Source organism: Hypanus sabinus, chromosome 1 (assembly GCF_030144855.1).
Source record: "Hypanus sabinus isolate sHypSab1 chromosome 1, sHypSab1.hap1, whole genome shotgun sequence".
Classification (NCBI taxonomy): Eukaryota; Metazoa; Chordata; class Chondrichthyes; order Myliobatiformes; family Dasyatidae; genus Hypanus; species Hypanus sabinus.
The window spans coordinates 4,655,664-4,675,355 of record NC_082706.1 but is presented as its reverse complement, the minus strand read 5'-3'; the positions used below and the strand labels follow the sequence as shown (position 1 = coordinate 4,675,355).

At 49.7% G+C, this 19,692-nt stretch overlaps 1 protein-coding gene and 1 long non-coding RNA gene across 5 annotated transcripts in view; one reads left to right on the top strand and one right to left on the bottom strand.

The window, feature by feature from the left end:
* Positions 1-18,949, bottom strand: part of sorbs3 (sorbin and SH3 domain containing 3) — a 93,843-nt gene extending 74,894 nt beyond the window's left edge. For 2 of the 4 annotated variants that reach the window (XM_059962280.1, XM_059962342.1), the window contains exon 1: positions 18,813-18,949. The gene's annotated coding sequence lies outside the window, so the exon portion shown is untranslated. The remainder of the gene's footprint in view (positions 1-18,812) is intronic. The other 2 variants (XR_009510720.1, XM_059962397.1) reach the window with 2 other exon arrangements.
* Positions 54-5,788, top strand: LOC132390007 (uncharacterized). Its single transcript, XR_009510754.1, has 3 exons — positions 54-706; positions 3,154-3,426; positions 5,226-5,788. It is a non-coding gene; the product is annotated as an uncharacterized LOC132390007 (long non-coding RNA).
* Positions 18,950-19,692: the final 743 nt, after the last annotated feature.

Genomic DNA, 19,692 nt, shown 5'->3' with positions numbered 1-19,692 from the left:
TGTAGATGACAGGGTTAAGTCTGTATAGAACAGTGTGGTCTGTAGATGACAGGGTTAAGTCTGTATAGAACAGTGTGGTCTGTAGATGACAGGGTTAAGTCTGTATAGAACAGTGTGGTCTGTATAAAACAGTGTGGTCTGTAGATGACAGGGTTAAGTCTGTATAGAACAGTGTGGTCTGTAGATGACAGGGTTAAGTCTGTATAGAACAGTGTGGTCTGTAGATGACAGGGTTAAGTCTGTATAGAACAGTGTGGTGTGCACTTGGGCGAGCAGCCGATTCACTGCCCATCTTCACTATGTTGTTTTTCCAAGATATTTCTCCCACAACTCTGTCATTCCCATTGGATGGATCCGGGAATTGTGTACAGATTTCCAAAGGGCAGGATTACTCATTCTTTTCCGTAGCACCAGGCCAAACCACACTCCCCTGTTGCCAGGATACTGCGCTTACTTGGAGAATAATTCTGGGATAGCTGAGAGCAGGGCGACTGAGTCACCAATTCTTCAGCTGACAAAGCAGTAGTAACGAATCCTTGGGCTCACTGGCTCAGGGCATCCTACTGACTTTACAATCAGATTTCAGAGTTACACATTGTTCGCATGTAGGCAATTATTCAGCAGGATAGACAACGGAGATTTAGTGTTTCTTGCTTACTTGGATTATCAGAAGGCCTCAGGCTGAAGGAGCAACTCATTCTATCTGGTAGTCTCCAACTTGATGACTTGAACTTTGACTGGTAATTTTGCCCCCTCCCCTCCCTGCTCTTCCATTCTTCACTCCATGTACACTCCCACCCCTCCCTTCTCTTCTCCTCACCTGCCCTTCAAATTCCCCTCCTCCTTCCATTTCTCCCATGGTCCACTCTCTTCTATCAAATTCCTCCTTCTTCAGCCCTTTACCTCTTCTGCCTATCATCTCCCAGTTTCTTACTTCAACCCTCCCTCCCATCTTCTCCTCTCGCCTATTGCCTGCCCATTTGTATTCCTCCTCCTCCCCCACTTTCTTATTCCCCCTTCCTCTCCACTCCTGAGGGTCTTGGCCCAAAACGTTGACTTTCTTACTCTCCATAAATGCTGCCCGACCTGCAGCAGAGGACGTTGCAGAGCGAACAGCTCGGTCTCTGGGACCTGGGAGGTGAGGAGAGAGGGCGAAGGAATCCATGCTGCACAGGAGAGCGGGCGGAAGGGTGAAACGTGAGAGACGGAGTGAATGCTCCCTCTACAACAGATGGAGAGGGCAGGGAGGATGCTGCTGGTGGTGGAGACATCTTGCTGAAGGCACGGGCCTTCGGGGGAGTCCAGCCACAGACAGGTGACTCCTGTGGATGTCGGGCTGTTCCGAGTCAGTGGCTCCCGGGACTGGACGTCTGTGTGAGTAGGAAGCGGGGGGGGCCAGTCAGTCGGCGAGCTTGGATTTGGGGGTAACGTCATCGGCCACTCTAGGGGTTAATAATGAAGATCAAAGCCTGAAGGTTGGTCGGATATCTGGAAGTTAAAACCCGATGCCTGAAGCCTGGAGCCCTATCCTATCCGTGTGGCTGGCAGAGTTTTGCTGTTGTGGTCTGTAATGTCCTGTGCTGCTCCGCCAGGCATTGTGGGCATGCTGTGTGGAGACACTCGCGGACTGCCTCAGCACAACCTTGTTAACGCAAACGACTCATTTCCCTGTATGTTTCAATGTACATGTGATTAATAAATATGAGATCATAGAGGATGTTTTGGAGGCGGGTGGAGGGAGAGGGTGAGAAAACCCTCCCCATTCTTGGTCTTGGAGGTGAGAGTAGTATGAGGGCCCTGCAGAGAGGAAGTGTGGCTGAGAGAGAGTCCTGCCATTCAAGGCAGAGGGAAGTCAGGATTTACGATAGGAGAAATTTCTCAGAAACCGAATCAGTTTATTATCACTGACATGCAGCATGTCTTGGTTCTCCTTCCAGTGAACGAATTCCCCCCCCCCTTTCTCTATTCCCCACTCTGGCCTATCACTTCCCCCTGGGTCCCCTCCTCCTTCCCTTTCTCCTATGGTCCTCTCTCCTCTCCCATCAGATTCCTTCCTTTTACCTTACACACCCACCTGGCCTCACTTATCACCTTCTACTCCCCCCGCCTTTTTTATTTTGGCAATTTTCCGCTTCCTTCTCAGTTCTGAAGAAGCGTCTGTGCCCAGAGTGTGGACTGTTCACTCATTTCCATCGACGCTGCCTGACCGGCTGAGTTCCTCCAGCATTTTGTGACTGTTGCTCTGGATTTCCAGCATCTGCAGACCTTCTGGTGTTTGCGATGTCACGAAATGTGTTGTTTTTGGGCAGCAATACATTTTGTTCATTTATTGTGGTCTTTCCACGACCAGGATTGTTCTTGGCAAATTTTTCTGCAGAAGTGGTTTGCCATTGCCTTCAGGGCAGTGTCTTTACAAAAGGCCACTTCCAGGGGGTGGGGGGGGTCGCTAATTGTAGAAATGAGAAGAGGGCATGTCCTGGGTGGTGGGGGGGGTCACTAATTGTAGAAATGAGGAGAGGGCATGTCCTGGTTGGTGGGGGGGGTCACTAATTGTAGAAATGAGGAGAGGGCATGTCCTGGTTGGTGGGGGGGGTCACTAATTGTAGAAATGAGAAGAGGGCATGTCCTGGGTGGTGGGGGTCCCTGATGATGTACAGAAGAGGCACCATCTTAAGCAGTCTCTTCATCAGGACTGGCTCCAAAGGAAGGGAGAAACAAAGAACAGGACAAGCTTGCTAGGAAACAGGGTGATGGTGTTGGGGGGGGGGATGGATTTTGTCCTGTTACCTATGAGAGAATGAAATACAAACAGAATACATTGAATACATCAACAGTGTTAATAGTTCCGGTCGAGGATCTGTTCTCCTTGTGGTTTTCTGGATTCCCTTTACCTTTCTGGATGTGCCTGTAATAGACATTGGTCACTAGCCTGAAATGGGAATAAGTCAGGAAGGGAAGGGAGGAGTTCCCGGGAACCAGGGGGATCAACATGGAAGCTGGTCGCAGAGGGACTGAGGTGTTCCTGCGTGTCAATATCCTGGAGAACCTGTCTTGGGCCCTACACATTGATGCAGTTGTGAAGAAGTCACCATATATTTAATTAGCAGATTAAGAAGATTTGTTCTGTCACTAAAGACTGGCAAATTTCTACAGATATACAGTGGAGAGCATCTGAACTGGTTGCTTCACCATCTGGTGTGGAGGGGCCACTGCAGGACTGGGAAAAGCTGCAGGAAGTTGTCAGCGTCGTCATGGACACTAGCCTCTCCAGCATCATGCATCTTCAACAGGAAATGCCTCAAAAAGAGGCAACTCCCAACACCCAGGGCGTGCTCTCTTCTCATTACTACCTTAGGGAAGGAGGTACAGGAGCCTGAAGGTGCACACACAGTGATTCATGAACAGCTTCTTCCCCTCTGCCAACAGGTTAGTGAACCCATGAACACGACCTCTCTACTTCTTCCTCTCCTTTTCACTACTTCTTTACTTTTTATTTTCCTTATCGTAACTTAACACAAACACTTATATATGGCACAGTACAGCTGCCACAGAACAACAAATTTCACAGCATATGTCAGTGGTAATAAACCTGATTCTGACCTGGTGTGAATGCAGGAGGTCACACGAATGTGGCCATCAGGTTCAGCAAGAAAGGACAAAGCGGGGGGGGGGGGGTTGATGGGGTGTAAAACAAGGACCAACCATTTCACATACCCCACAAAGAGACAGGCATTGTCCAATCCTACGTGAGTTCCCACAGATTAGATTTGGAGAAAGTATTGGGAGTTAAAGGAGGGATTATTTATGAGTTGAACCAGGCAGGGCAACTGTTTGGATGTCTGCCCAGGGAAGAAGTTGAGGGTTTCCTCAAGACTCTGCAGTGTGGGCTGACGGGTTGGATCTCTGCCCAGGGTAGAAGAATAATGTGAACTGCCTTAATGACTATTCACCAGCAGCACTCACATTGACAGTGATGAAATTCTTTGAGAAGTTGGTTATGACTAGACTGAACTCCTGCCTCAGCAAGGACCTGGACCCATTGCAATTTGCCTGTCACCACAATCTCAATGGCTCCCCACATGGCTTTAGGCCACCTAGACAACACAAACACCTATGTCAAGATGCTGTTCATCGACTATAGCTCAGGATTTAATACCATCATTCCCACAATGCTGATTGAGAAGTTGCAGAACCTGGGCCTCTGTACCTCCCTCTGCAATTGGATCCTCGACTTCCTAACTGGAAGACCACAGTCTGTGCAGATTGGTGATAATATCTCCTCCTCGCTGACGATCAACACTGGCACACCTCAGGGGTGTGTGTTTAGCCCACTGCTCTACTCTCTATATATCCATGACTGTGTGGCTAGGCATAGCTCAAACACCATCTATAGATTTGCTGATGATACAACCATTGTTGGTAGAATCTCAGATGGTGATGAGAGGGCATACAGGAGTGAGGTATGCCAACTAGTGGAATGGTGCCACAGCAACAACCTGGCACTCAACGTCAGTAAGATGAAAGAACTGATGGTGGACTTCAGGAAGGGTAAGACAAAGGAACACATACCAATCCTCACAGAGGGATCAGAAGTGGAGAGAGTGAGCAGTTTCAAGTTCCTGGGTGTCAAGATTTCTGAGGATCTAACCTGGTCCCAACATATCGATGCAGTTATAATGAAGGCAAGACAGCGACTATACTTCATTAGGAGTTTGAAGAGATTTGGCACGTTAACAAATACACTCAAAAACTTCTATAGTTGTACCGTGGAGAGCATTCTGACAGGCTGCATCACTGTCTGGTATGGAGGGGCTACTGCACAGGACCGAAAGAATAGCTGCAGAAGGTTGTGAATCTAGTCAGGTCCATCTTGGGCACTAGCCTACAAAGTACCCAGGACATCTTTAGGGAGCAGTGTCTCAGAAAGGCAGCATCCATTATTAAGGACCTCCAGCACCCAGGGCATGACCTTTCCTCACTGTTACCATCAGGTAGGAGGTACAGAAGCCTTAAGACACACACTCAGCGATTCAGGAGCAGCTTCTTCCCCTCCACCATCCGATTCCTAAATGGACATTGAAGCTTTGGACACTACCTCACTTTCTTTTTAATATACAGTATTTCTGTTTTTGCACATTAAAAAAAAATCTATTCAATATACATAATTGATTTGTTTATTTATTATTATGTTCTATTTTATTTAATATTTTTTCTCTCTCTGCTAGATTTTGTATGACATTGAACTGCTGCTGCGAAGTTAACAAATTTCACGTCACGTGATTCTGAAGTGGAGGGTTTGCTCAGGACTCGGCAGTGTGGAACTCAGCAAGCCAGGTAGTATCTGATGGAGGAAGTGGCTCGAGAACTCTTCCCCCTTTCTTACCGATCCTGGTGAAGGGTGGGGACACTGCCTGACCTACTGAGTTCCTCCGACACCACGGAGCTACGGGGATGTTTATTTAATTAATTTATTTATTTAGAGATACTGAGCGGAACACACCCTCCCAGCCCAACAAGCCACGCTCCAACTGCAACTCACGATTTAACTCCAGCCTAATCACTGGACAGCTTACAATGAACAACTAACCTGCTAGTCCTGGTGGCGGGTTTCGGCCAGAAATGTCAACTGTACTTTTTTCCGTAGATGCTGCCTGGCCTGCTGAGTTCCTGCAGCATTTTGTGTGTGTTACTCTGACCATAGACACTGTCTGACCTGCTGAGTTCCTCCAGCATTTTGTGTGTGTTACTCTGACCATAGACACTGTCTGACCTGCTGAGTTCCTCCAGCATTTTGTGTGTGTTACTCTGACCATAGACACTGTCTGACCTGCTGAGTTCCTGCAGCATTTTGTGTGTGTTACTCTGACCATAGACACTGTCTGACCTGCTGAGTTCCTCCAGCATTTTGTGTGTGTTACTCTGACCATAGACACTGTCTGACCCGCTGAGTTCCTCCAGCATTTTGTGTGTGTTACTCTGACCATAGACACTGTCTGACCTGCTGAGTTCCTCCGGCATTTTGTGTGTGTTACTCTGACCATAGACACTGTCTGACCCGCTGAGTTCCTCCAGCATTTTGTGTATGTTACTCTGACCATAGACACTGTCTGACCTGCTGAGTTCCTGCAGCATTTTGTGTGTGTTACTCTATCCATAGACACTGTCTGACCTGCTGAGTTCCTGCAGCATTTTGTGTGTGTTATTCTGTCCATAGACACTGTCGGACCTGCTGAGTTCCTCCAGCATTTTGTGTGTGTTACTAACCAGTATGAAACCCACATGCTCACAGGCAGAACACACCAGAAGTGAACTGTAATAGTGTTGTGATTTGGGGGGAGGAGAATTACTCTGTACCTGGAGTCTTACTGCCTCCTCACTTTCTTGTAATTCTATCTCTTACTCTTACTATCTCTCCTTTCGGTCAGTCCTGACGAAGGGTCTCGGCCCGAGACGTCGACAGCGCTTCTCCCTGTAGATGCTGCCTGGCGTGCTGTGTTCCACCAGCATTTTGTGTGTGTTGTTGTTTGAATTTCCAGCATCTGCAGATTTCCTCGTGTTTGTTCTTGTAATTCATCTTTGTTTCAAACTCCTGGGGGTGCACACCTCACACAGTCTCTCATGGTCCCGGAAAACATCCTACATGGTCAGGAAAGCTCATCGACACCTCTGCTTCCTGAGGAGATGGAAGAGAGCTGGACTGTGCACATCTACACTCAGATCATTCTACAGACTTCTAACAATCTGTATCACTGCTCGGTTCAGAACCTGCTCTGTGAAGAACGGGAAGGCAAGACTGCCCAATGCATCACTGGTAGCACCATCAGGAACATATATACAGACAGGTGATGGGAAAAGGCCAGCAGTATTATGAAAAAGCCCTCCACCCGGCTCACGGACTGTTTGTCCCACTTCCATCAGGGAGGAAGCTACGCATGATCTATGCCAGGACCATCACACTCAAAAACAGATACTATCCCTATGCAGTAAGACCACCCACTCACCCACCCCTCCACACCCCCAACCACCACTACTTTATCACTTCCTGTCAGAGTCACCTCATGTATAGACACTCCTGTGTCTAGCATCACTTTATGGGTGTACAATCAATCTTTATGTATTTATATTTATTGTGTTTTTTTAATCATTTCTGTGTTCTTTATCTCATTGCATTTCTTGTGCAGAGGAACAATTATTTCATTCCCCTTTACACTTGTGTACTGGAAATGACATGAAGCCATCTTGAACAAGTGGTCGTGCAAGCTTGATTTCAACTCTCAAGACAAGTTTGGACTGGTACATGGATGGCACGGGTATGGAGGGCAGGTCGATGGGAGTGGGCAATTTAAATGGTTCGGCATGGACTGGATGGGCCAAAAGGCCTGTTTCTGTGCTGTACTTCTCCATGACTCTATAATCTTGAGCTTAAAAGCCACACACGCTTGTGTGCAAAGTTCCTTGTTCACACGGCGTTTACAGAGTAAACATAATAAATGTAATGAGAATTGCACAACAGCAAGGTGCAGAGATTGTGGCGCACTCTGAACGGGGCAGGAATGCCACGTCCGCATGACGCTGGCAGTTTCAAACGATGCAGGGGTCCGAAAGGAACCCTACACAACCATGAGAGAGCTTGATGAGCTGAGCCCCTCTGGGCTGGGGAGCTGAATGGAAGGGGCCGCAGGCTCTGGTTACAGAATGGGATGTTTCAGACTGAGGTGAGGGGAGTTGAATTTCTTCCCTCAGAGGCTGCTGATCCTACGGAGTTCTGCACCTCTGAGGTCGGCGGTGACCAAGTCATTGAGTATATCTTTGGGAAAAGGTACATTTCTGGGAATGAGAGGGGATGGGGGAGGGGAGAGCTGGAAGATGGTAATGATAGAAATTAGTGTCCACATTAAACGATGGAGGAGGGTAGAAAGCTGAATCCTCACCAACCCCAATCCTATTCCTATATTTCTGAGGTGCCTCGCCACCACCTCCTTGGGGCATTTTAGAAAGGCCTTGCCACTTTGTGAGTGAGATCCTCAAGCAACAAATTCAAGGTTCAAGATTGTTTAATGTCGTTTCCAGTAGATGTGTGTATTGATTATTAACTGAGGTCATGGTTACTGAGACACATTAGCAAGCAATGCCCTGTGAACAATAAAACTTCTGACAACTAGGTAACTAGTTAACTAATTTTAAGCACAAGTGATTCTGCAGACACTGGCAATGCAGAGAAACACACAAAATGCTGGAGGAGCTCAGCAGGTCAGGGAGCACCTGTGGAGGGGAATAAACAGTCACGGTTTCAAGCTGACACCCTAAGTGGCCTATTAACCAGAATCCACTGCATTTACATACTAATCTCTCAATTCCTGGACTAGATCCAACCTGTAACTTATCCCTGGAGTACCAGTTACTTTGCGTATAAACACCTAAACACATAAATTAGATCCCAGTGTGGAATTCACTCTTAGATACTTTTATTCCAATAGTTCAGCACCCAAGCACTTTGATTAGGCTTCAGACATTAACACACTCCTGGGAATACGCAGTTCCTTGTGTACGTTTCCAAGACCATCAGTTAGATTATAGTCTAAAGGCACTTGGACTTGGGCCCCATATCTAAGAAAGGATGTGCTGTCATTGGAGAGGGTCCAGAGGAGATTCACAAGAATAATCCCGGAAATGAAAGGTTAACGTATGAGGAGTGTTTGATGGCTCTGGGCCTGAACTCACTGCAGTTTAGAAGATTCCGGGGGAGATCTCATTGGAACATATCAGATATTGAAAGGTCTAGACGGAGTGGATGTGGAGAAGATGTTTGCTATAGTGGCGAAGTCTAAGACCAGGGGGCACAGCCTCAGAATAGAACGACATCCCTTTAGAACAGAGATGGAGGAATTTCTTTAGCCAGAGGGTGGTGAATCTGTGGAATTCACCACCACAGGCAGCTGTGAAAGCCAAGTCATTGGGGATATTTAAAGCAGAAGTTGACAGTTTCTTAATTAGTCAGGGCATCAAAGATAATGGGGAGAAGGCAGGAGAACAAAGTTCAGAGGGATAATAAATCAGCCTTGGTGGGTCAAAGGGCCTGAACACGCATGGTCTGATGGTCTACCAGCAGCTGTGTATCAAACACTGGAATAACAGGGTTGCCACCGAGCCGATACAGTTGGAGCACAGGAACTGGGACATTGTGTTACAGCTGTACAAGATATTGGTGAGACCATGCCTGGAACAGAGTCTGCACTTCTGGTCACTGCACTATAGGAAGGATGTTATTAAGCTGGGGATGGTACAGAAAGGATTCACAAGGATGTTACTGGGACTGGGAGGCTTAAGTGATAAAGGGAGTCGGGATGGGTTGGGACTTTATTCCCTGTAGGAGGCAGAGGGGCGACCGTATGGAGATTTACAAAATCATGAGGGGCAGAGATAAGGTGGGTGGTCACAGTCTTTGTCCTAGTGTATATTGGCGCTACGGTAGTGTAGTGGTTAGCTGTGGTGAACTACATACACCTGTCTGGACACGTCCCTCTGCTGACTGCTCCTGTGGCTCCTCCCAAAGACCCCGGTATAAAGGCCATTGGAGGCACTGCTCCTCCCTCAGTCTCCGAGATGCTGTGCTCCGTTCTGCTGCTAATAAAAGCCTATCGTTCACCTCCCGTCTCCGAGAGTTATTGATGGTGCATCATTAGCGCAACAGTATTCCAGCTTGGGGCGTTCCAGAGTTTAGAGTTCATTTCCGGCACCGTTCCGTAAGAAGTCTATTTAGAGTGTGTGGGTTTTCTCCGAGTGCTCCGGTTTCCTCTCACAGTCCAGAGACGTACCGGGTAAATTAACCGGTGGTTGGGTTCGGGTTAATCGGGGTTGTGGCCTTGCGGGGGCAGCGTGGCTCAGAGGGCAGGAGGGCCAACTCCACGCTCGATCACTGAATAACAGAACGTACCCAGGATGCCTGGATTGGGAATGGTGCAGGTTATTTAATCCAGATCAGTTTTCCTTATCACAACTACCTGGAAACATACAGTGAAATGCATCGTTTGCATTAACAACCAACAGGCTGCCCCAGCCTACAAGAGGCCCCGCGCACCTCAGTGCCGACATAGCGAGCCCACAATGTTCTGCAGAACAACATAGATAAGCTCCTTTTCCACACCAGCCTCCAAGAGGACCACAACCTTGTCATGGTTTGGGGGTTTTGTGTGCCTCGATGATTCAGAGAACTATAAGACACAGGAGCAGAATTAGGCCATTCAGCCCATCGAGTCTGCTCTGCCATTCCATTGTGGCTGATCTTGGATCCTTTACACCTGCCTTCTCGCCATATCCTTTGATGCCCTGACCAATTAGGAAGCTATCAATTTTTGCTCTAAATATACCCACGGTCTTGGCCTCCACAGTAGTTTGTGACAGAGCATTCCACAGATTCACTACTCTCTGGCTAAAAAATCCTCCTTACTCTCTTCTAAGGGGTCACCTCTCAATTTTGAAGCTGTGCTCTCTAGTTCTAGATACCCCACCATAGGAAACATCCTCTCCACATCCACCCTATCTAGTCCTTTCAACATTCAGTAGCTTTCAATTCTTCTAAATTCCAGTGAGTACAGGCCTAAAGCTGCCAAACACTCCTCACACGTTAATCCCAGAATCATCCTCGTGAACCTCCTCTGGACTCTCTCCAATGACAACAGATCCTTTCTGAGCTATGGCACCCAAAACTGTTGACAATACTCCAAGTGCAGCCTGACTAGAGTCTTATACAGCCTCAGCATTATCTTGCTTTTATATCCTGTTCTCCTTGAAATGAATGCCAACATTGCATTTGCCTTCTTTACCATGGACTCAACCTGTAAATTAACCATCTGGGAGTCTTGCACGAGGACTCCTAAGTCCCTCTGCATCTTGACGTTTGAATTTTCTCCCCATTTAGATAATAGTCTGCACTATTTTTCCTTTTACCAGAATTGCATTATCATACATTTCCCAACACTGTATTCCAAGGGCCACTTTTTTGCCCATTCTTCCAATTTGTCGAAGTCCTTCTGTAATCACATTGCTTCCTCAGCACTACCTACCCCTCCACTACCCCTTCCTCAGCACTACCTACCCCTTCACCTATCTTCGTTTCATCTGCAAACTTTGCCACAAAGCCCTCAATTCCATTATCTAAAACATTAACAAACAATGTGAAAATTAGTGGTCTCAATACTGACTCCTGGGGAACACCACTAGTCACCGGCAGCCAACCAGAAAAGGCCCCTTTTACTCCCACTCGCTGCCTCCTGGCTGTCAGCCATTCCTCTATCCAAGCCAGTATCTTTCCTGTAATTCCATGGGATTTTATCTTGTTAAGCAGCCTCATGTTTGCCACCTTATCAAATGCCTTCTGAAAATCCCAGTAAATTACATCCACTGTCTCTCCTTTGGCCTCCTGCTTGTTACTTCCTTGAAGAACCCTAGCAGATTTGTCAGGCAAGATTTCCCTTTACAGAAACTACTGTTTGTATCTTCCACAGTGAAGATAGATGCAAAGTACCCATTAAATTGATTTGCCATCTCTTTGACCTCCATTACCACCTCACCAGCATCATATTCCAGTGGTTCAGTATCAACTCTCACCTCCCTTTTACTCTTTATATAACTGAAAAATCTTTCATTATCTTGCTTTATATTATTGGACAGTTTGCCCACATATTTCCTTTTCCCTTCTTATAGCTTTTTAGTTGCTTTTTGTTGGATTTTAAAGATTTCCCAATCATCCAACTTCCCACTCACTTTTGCTGCCTTATATGCCATTATATGCTTTTAGGCAGTCCTTAAGTTCCCTTGTCAGCCACAGTTGCCTACCCCTGCCACTTGAGAGCTTCTTCTGTGGGAATTATTTATCCTGTGCCTTGTGAACTATTCCCAGAAACTTCAGCCACCTCCGTTCTGCCGTCATCCTTCTCCAATCCCCTTGGGCAAGCCCCTCTCTCATGCCTCTGTCATTCCCTTTATTCCACTGTGATAAATTGTACCATGGCTTCTGGCTGCTCACCTTCCCAATTCAGGATATCGTGGATGCCTTCAGAAACATCACAGACCCTGGCATCTGGGAGGCAAACTACCATCCATGTTTCTTTTTTGCGCCCACAGGATTATCTATCTGTCCCTCTGACGGAGTTCCCTATCACTGCTGCCATCCTCTTCTGTTTCCTACCCTTCTGAGCCACAGGGCTAGATTCTATGCCAGAGGCACGGCCACTGCTGTTTCCCCCAGGTAGGACGTCTCCACCTCCCCAACAGTACTCAAAATGGAGTACTGATTGTTGAGGGGGACGGCCACAGGGGTACTCTTCACTATCTCCACTGCCAGGGATTGTGGACCTTCATTACTGCCCTAAATGCCAATGGTGTACCAAGCAGTAGGTAAGTAAGCAAGTTTCCAAACCAGGCGGCATCACAGCCTGGTACAGAAACATCAATGCCTTTAAACATAACATCCTACAAAAGGTAACGGATTCAGCCCAGTAAAGCCCTCCCAACAACTGAGCGCATCTACATGTCATAGGAAAGCAGCATCCATCATCAGAGATCCCCACCACCCAGACCATGCTCTTTTCTCACTGCTGCCATCATATAGAAGGTACACGTACACAACGCTGGAAGAACTGAGCAGGTCAGGCAGCATCCGTGAGAAAAGAGTAGCCAACGTTTCGGGCCGAGACCCTTCATCAGGAATGGGGGGGAAGAGAGGGCTGAGACCCTTCATCAGGAATGGGGGGGGGAAGAGAGGGCCTATAGAGATAGGGGAGGGGGTAGGGCCTAGAGGTGCCAGGAGGAGCTAGAAGGTACAGGAGCCTCAGGACTAACACCACCAGGTTCAAGAACAGCTACCATCAGGCTCTTATAAACGGTGATACCTACATTCTTGCCCCATCATTGAGATGTTCCCACAACCAATAATCTCACTTTAAGGACTTTTTATCTTGTTATTTCAAGTTCTTGTTATTTATTGCTATTTATTTATATTTGCATTTGCACAGTTTGTTGTCTTCTGCACTCTGGTTGATCTTTCATTGTTCCTGTTACAGTTACTATTCTGTAGATTTGCTGACTATGCCCACAGGAAAATGAATCTCAGGGTTGTATATGGTGACATGTCTGTACTCTGATAATAAATTTGCTTTGAACCTTCCCCGCTCATCCTCTTCACAGACAGGCCACTTCTGGGTCTCCAGTCTTCGGCTGTGGATTATCAGACTCACAGACATTCAGTCTCTGTCCTCTGGTAGGTCAACCTGGGGGCCTTGACATCTGAACTCTGATCTCTGCACCTTGACCCTGATATCCTCTGCCCCATTGCCCTGGATTAGACTGCACCCTGTCCATCTCACGGCCTGGTGCTGCTCGTTTAAGGGTTAATGTTAGGACTGGTAGCCAGTTCATAGTGCCGTGCTGATGGGGCTCGGGAATTAGTGACTCACTTCCGGTCTCTGGCACCAACCGCATCCAGTGACATTCAGAGAAAGTTGCAGCCTTGAAGCTGGGAATGAAGAGGAAGGAAGTTTCGGGAGTGGGTTGGGCCCACTGTGATTAACCCACCCCCCCCCCCCACTGAGAGGCACCAAAGGGGTGTGGACAGAAAGAGGCAAAAAATAAAGATAATTCCCAAGAAATTGGCAGCTGCCGAACCTGGATGTGTGGGCTCATTGTGAGAGGCTCCTTAACGAGAAGCACACACTAAATGCTGGAGGGACTCAGCAGGTCAGGCAGAAGAATAAAGAGTCAGTACTTTGGGCTGAGACCCTCCACCAGGACTGGGAAGGAACAAGAGTCAAATGATGCTGGAGGGAAGGAGGACAAACTAGAAGGAAACAGGTGAAGAAGGAGGGAGGTGGGTGGAGGTGATCAGTGGAAGAGGAGAGCGGCCCAGTGGACAGAGGAGGCGAGGAGAAGAGAAGTGGTGAGAGGGGAGCCAGAATGAGGAATGGAAAAAAGAGGGAAGGGGGAGATATTACAGAAATCGATGTTGATGCTGTCAGAGTAGAGGCTGTCCAGATGAATATGAGGTCCTGCTCCTCCAACCTGCGAGTGACCTCACCATGACAACAGAGGCGGCCTTGGACCGACACGTCGGGATGGGGATGGGACGTGGGATTAAAGTGGGTGGTTACCGGGGGATACCGCCTATCGTGATAGACAGAGTGAGGGATCTCAATGAAGCTGTCCCCCCCGATCTACATTGCGCCCCCCCCCCCCGATGTCGAGGAGCAACGTTGACGGTAGAATACTGGACAGACACCCAGGTGAACCGTTGCCTCACCTGTCTGGGGTCCAGATTGGCGGTAAGGGAGGATGTGTAGGGGCAGGTTGGGGTGTTTTACCCCAGAATATCTGCAGAACCTCTATTTAAAGAGGAAGCCTGCAGGTCAAGCCTCAGTCCACTGGTGTGGGCAGGGTTGTAGGTGACATGGTGGCCCCTAGGGTGCAGCTGTTACCTCACAGGTCCAGAGCCAGGTTCAATCCCCACCTCCGGCACTGTCGATGTGGAGTTTGCACGTTCTCCCTGCGACCACATGGGTTTCCCCAGGGTGTTCTGGTCTAGGCGTGAAAGGGGTGGCGAGATAACTGGCCAACGGTTTGTGGGTGAGGAGGTGAATCTGCTCGGGGGTGGGGGGGGAATAGAAATGTGAGGAGACTCAGATTAGTGTGGGATTAATGTAAACAGATGTTTGTGGTCAGCACAGACTGGATGGGCCAAAAGCACTTCTCATTGCTGATTGTTCAATGAACGGAGGAGGAGGGGTGTCATGGTGCGGCGGGGTTGGAGAAATGGTTAGGAGAAACGGGATAAACCCAGAGTGGCGACTGCTCTCAAAGATTCAAAGTACATTTCTTATGCAATATCCAACCCTGAGATTCATCTGCCCACGGACAGCCACGAAACAAAGAAACCCCATGGAACCCGTTCAAAGAAAAACATCAGACTCCCAACGCGCAAAAAGACCATGTCGCACAAATGACAAAAAATAAATGAGCAAAAAACACAGAATACAAAACATCAAGCCACAAAGACATCAAACGTGTCCAGACGTATTCAGTTCCACTCAGTCTGGCACTGTGTCGTTCATGACCTGTGGCCACCCCGATCAAAATCACCCAAACTAGCAACAGAAAAAAGCAGCGACCGGACACCAGGAACACATCCTAACATGATCCACAGAGCCCAAAACATAAACCGCGGCGACTACACCTTGTCCAAGATCTGGGACTCCAGTACCACCCTCTGACAGAATCGAGAGACAGAGACCGTTTGAATGCAGCGGTCTTCCCCCGGGAGCAGTGAGGGAGAGGGAGAGAGAGAGGGGGAGAGGGAGAGGGGGAGAGAGAGGGAGAGGGGGAGAGGGAGGGGGGGAGAGGGAGAGGGGGAGAGGGAGGGGGGGAGAGAGGGAGGGAGGGAGAGAGGGAGAGAGTGAAAGTGAGAGGGGAGAGGGAGAGGGGAGAGGGAGAGAAGGAGGGGAGAGGGAGAGAGTGAGAGGGGAAGGGAGAGAGTGAGTGAGGGAGAGGGGGAGAGGGAGAGAGTGAGAGAGAGAGTGAGGGAGAGGGAGAGGGAGTGAGAGTGAGAGGGAGAGGGAAAGAGGGAGAGGGAGGGAGGGGAGAGGGGGAGAGGGAGAGGGGGAGGGGGAGGGAGGGAGGGGGAGAGAGGGAGAGAGTGAGAGAGGGAGAGGGAGAGAGTGAGAGGGGGAGAGGGAGAGAGTGAGAGAGAATGAGGGAGAGGGAGAGAGGGAGAGGGGGAGAGGGAGAGAGTGAGAGAGAGAGAGAGTGAGGGAGAGAGTGAGAGGGAGAGAGTGAGAGAGAGAGAGTGAGAGAGAGTGAGGGAGAGTGAGGGAGAGAGTGAGAGAGGGAGAGGGAGGGAGGGGGAGAGGGAGAGAGGAGAGGGGGAGAGGGAGAGGGTGAGGGAGAGAGTGAGAGAGAGAATGAGGGAGAGGGAGTGAGAGGGAGAGGAAGAGGGAGAGGGGGAGAGGGAGAGAGTGAGAGAGGGAGGGAGGGGAGAGGGAGAGAGGGAGGGGGGAGAGGAGAGAGGGGGAGGGAGAGGGGGAGTGAGAGAGGGAGTGGGAGGGAGGGGGAGAGGGAGGGGGGAGAGGGAGAGGGAGGGAGCGGGAGGGGGGAGAGGGAGAGGGAGAGAGGGAGAGGGGGAGAGGGAGAGAGGGAGAGAGGGAGAGAGAGGGAGAGGGAGAGAGTGAGAGAGAGAATGAGGGAGAGGGAGTGAGAGGAAGAGGGAGAGGGAGAGAGGGAGGGGAGAGGGAGAGGGGGAGAGAGGGAGAGGGAGAGGGGAGAGGGAGAGAGGAAGAGGGAGAGAGGGAGAGGGGGGAGGGAGAGAGGGAGAGGGGGAGAGGGAGAGGGGGAGAGGGAGAGAGGGAGAGAGAGAGGGGAGGGAGAGGGGAGGGAGCGGAGGGAGAGGGAGAGGGAGAGAGAGGGAGAGGGAGAGAGTGAGAGAGAGAATGAGGGAGGGGAAGAGGGAGAGAGGGAGGGGAGAGGGAGAGGGGGAGAGGGAGGGAGAGGGAGAGGGGGAGAGGGAGAGGGGGAGAGGGAGAGAGGGAGAGGGGGGAGGGAGAGAGGGAGAGGGGGGGAGGGAGAGAGAGAGGGGGAGAGGGAGAGGGGGAGAGGGAGAGAGGGAGAGAGAGAGAGGGAGAGGGAGGGAGGGAGAGGGAGAGAGGGAGCGGGAGAGGGAGAGGGGAGAGGGAGAGGGGGAGAGGGAGAGGGGAGAGGGAGAGGGGGGAGGGAGAGAGGGAGAGGGACACCGTCACACACAGAATTTTCCCCCGGGAGCAGTGAGTTTGAGGACGGTAGACAGAACTCAGCACTGCTCACCTTTTGCTCTCGCCTTGATGATTTCAATCTTCCCAGACAATTTAATCAGCGAGAAATGGAGTCGATCATGGGCTCATGCCCCATCACCAAACTTCTTGCCCCTTATACATCCCAAAAGGGCTCTTCGGCCCAACTGGCCCATCCCAGCCAAGATACCCATCAGTTGATCCCATTCACCAGCTTTGGGCCCAACCTTTCCAATCCAAATGTCTTTGAGAGTTGCTATGATAATTGTCTCAGTCTTTTCAAATAGATACCCCCTCTGTGTGAAAGAAAGTTGCCCCACAAGTTCCCATTCAGTTTCTCCCCCTCACCTTGTCGAGCTCTCTTGCTTAACTCCATCCCCACTTGTCTTTCCTGTAGCACGCTGATCAAAACTGAACACAAATGTAGCCTCGACAACATCTTACAGAACACAGCCTCTGTAGCCAGTGCCAGAGTAATGATGGCTGGTTTGCCAGAAGCCTTCCTCACCACCACCTCCACCATCAATCCCACTCTGAATGCACCATTACTGGGGCGCCACTTTAATGCCGCAGTCAGTGAGACCGTCAGGCACCCTACCTCTCCTCCCTCCACACCGAGGATCTCCATCAGGTCAGTCACAGAGCATTAACGAGTGCTATAGATTGAAGACATCTCTCTCTCTCTCACACAGACACAGAGACACACACATGCACACGCACACACACACACACACACACACGTACACACACACGCGCACACACACATGCACACACATGCACACACACACACACATGCACATGCACACACACACACACACGCACACACATGCACACGCACACACACGTACACACGCACACACACATACACATGCACACGCACACACACGTACACACACACACAGACACGCACACACACACACACGCACACACACACATGCACAGAAACACACATAAAGGCACAGGCTCACACACAGATGCTCACTCTTTCTCACAAATACAGACACACACAAACACTCATGTACACACAGGTACATGCACGAACAATGCCGGAGACACACCCTGTCATACACACAGTGTGACTGAGACAACTTGTCACATACACAGTGAGACAAACGCACACCCTGTCACACAGACACACACTGTGACTGAGATACACCCTGTCACACACACAGTGTGACTGAGACAACTTGTCACACACACAGTGGGACGAACACACGCCCTGTCACACACACAGTGTGACTGAGACACGCCCTGTCACACACACAGTGTGACGAACACACGCCCTGTCACACACACAGTGTGACGAACACACGCCCTGTCACACACACAATGTGACAAACACATACCCTGTCACACAAACACACACTGTGACTGAGATACACCCTGTCACACACGCAGTGTGACTGAGACACGCCCTGTCACACACACAGTGTGACGAACACATGCCCTGTCACACACACAATGTGACGAACACATACCGTCACACAGACACACACTGTGACTGAGACAACTTGTCACACACACAGTGAGACAAACGCACATCCTGTCACACAGACACACACTGTGACTGAGATACACCCTGTCACACACACAGTGTGACTGAGACACACCCTGTCACACACACAATGTGACGAACACACACCCTGTCACACACACAGTCACAGAGACACACACCGTCACACACAGTGAGACAAACGCACATCCTGTCACACAGACACACATGGTGACTGAGATACACCCTGTCACACACACAGTGTCACAGAGATACACACCCTGTCACACATACAGTGTGACAGACACACAACCCTGTCACGGTGTGACAGACACTAACTTTGACACACTGCAATTTAATATGTCTTGAGCAGATTTTGTTATTAGTCTGCCGGACTCCTGGCAACAGGGGATGTTGTGACCCTGCCAAACACATTCTTTACCAGACCAGCATTGGAAACCATAAAAAACCTTCCCTCTGTGCCTGTAATTGTGGATAAAATACTGACTTACAGTCGCTGTGGCGAAGCCTTCGTAGGGAATCAGTGTTTGCCTCCCCAGTCCTCAGGCTGTTGATCCCTCCTGCACTCAGGCTAAAGTCCTCCGAGCGAGTTCAGCTTGTGACTGGAGCTCTCTTCTGTCAGTCAGTAAGGTCAGTTTGGGGGCGTGCGTATGTGATGTGTGAAAGGCAGGCAGAGAGAGAGAGAGAGAGAGAGGGAGGGAGGGGAGAAACACTCTGTGGCTGCTCTACACAGAAGCTTGGCAGTTCTCTGCGTCCGATCTAGCTCTGGCACACTGCACTGAGTTTAACTCACTCCCTGCCTCACATGACCAGCTGAGACGGGATTTTCATCCACCCCTGCCTCCTCGTGGGTCCAAGCCAACTGTCTTCCAGAGTGGACCAGGACCGGCTCTCTGTACAGGGCGGTTCCTGACATTGTCGAGGAGAGAGCGCTTCCACCAGCTCTACTGTGACCAGCAGGCCCCCCACCACAGCTGAGGCTCCCTCTCCTTAGAGGGGTACGTTTTACTTGTCACGTGTACATTGAAACACACAGTGAAATGCATCAATGACCAACGCAGTCCGAGGACATGCTGGGCAGCCCACAAGTGTTACCACGCTTCTGGCAACAACATCGCAGGCCCACAGCTCACTAACCCGAACCCGTTCACCTTTGGAATGTGGGAGGAAACCAGGGAACCAGGAGGAATCCCTTGCAGTCAGAAGAATGTACAAACTCCTTACCGACAGCATTGGGAGCTGAACTCGGGTCCCTGGTGCTAAAAGTGCTGCACTACTGAGCCCATGAATTGTTCAAAATATTTCTTAATTGTCCTTATCCCTCAGCTCCCCTCCTCTTCCCACCACAGATGCTGCCTGACTCGCTGAGTT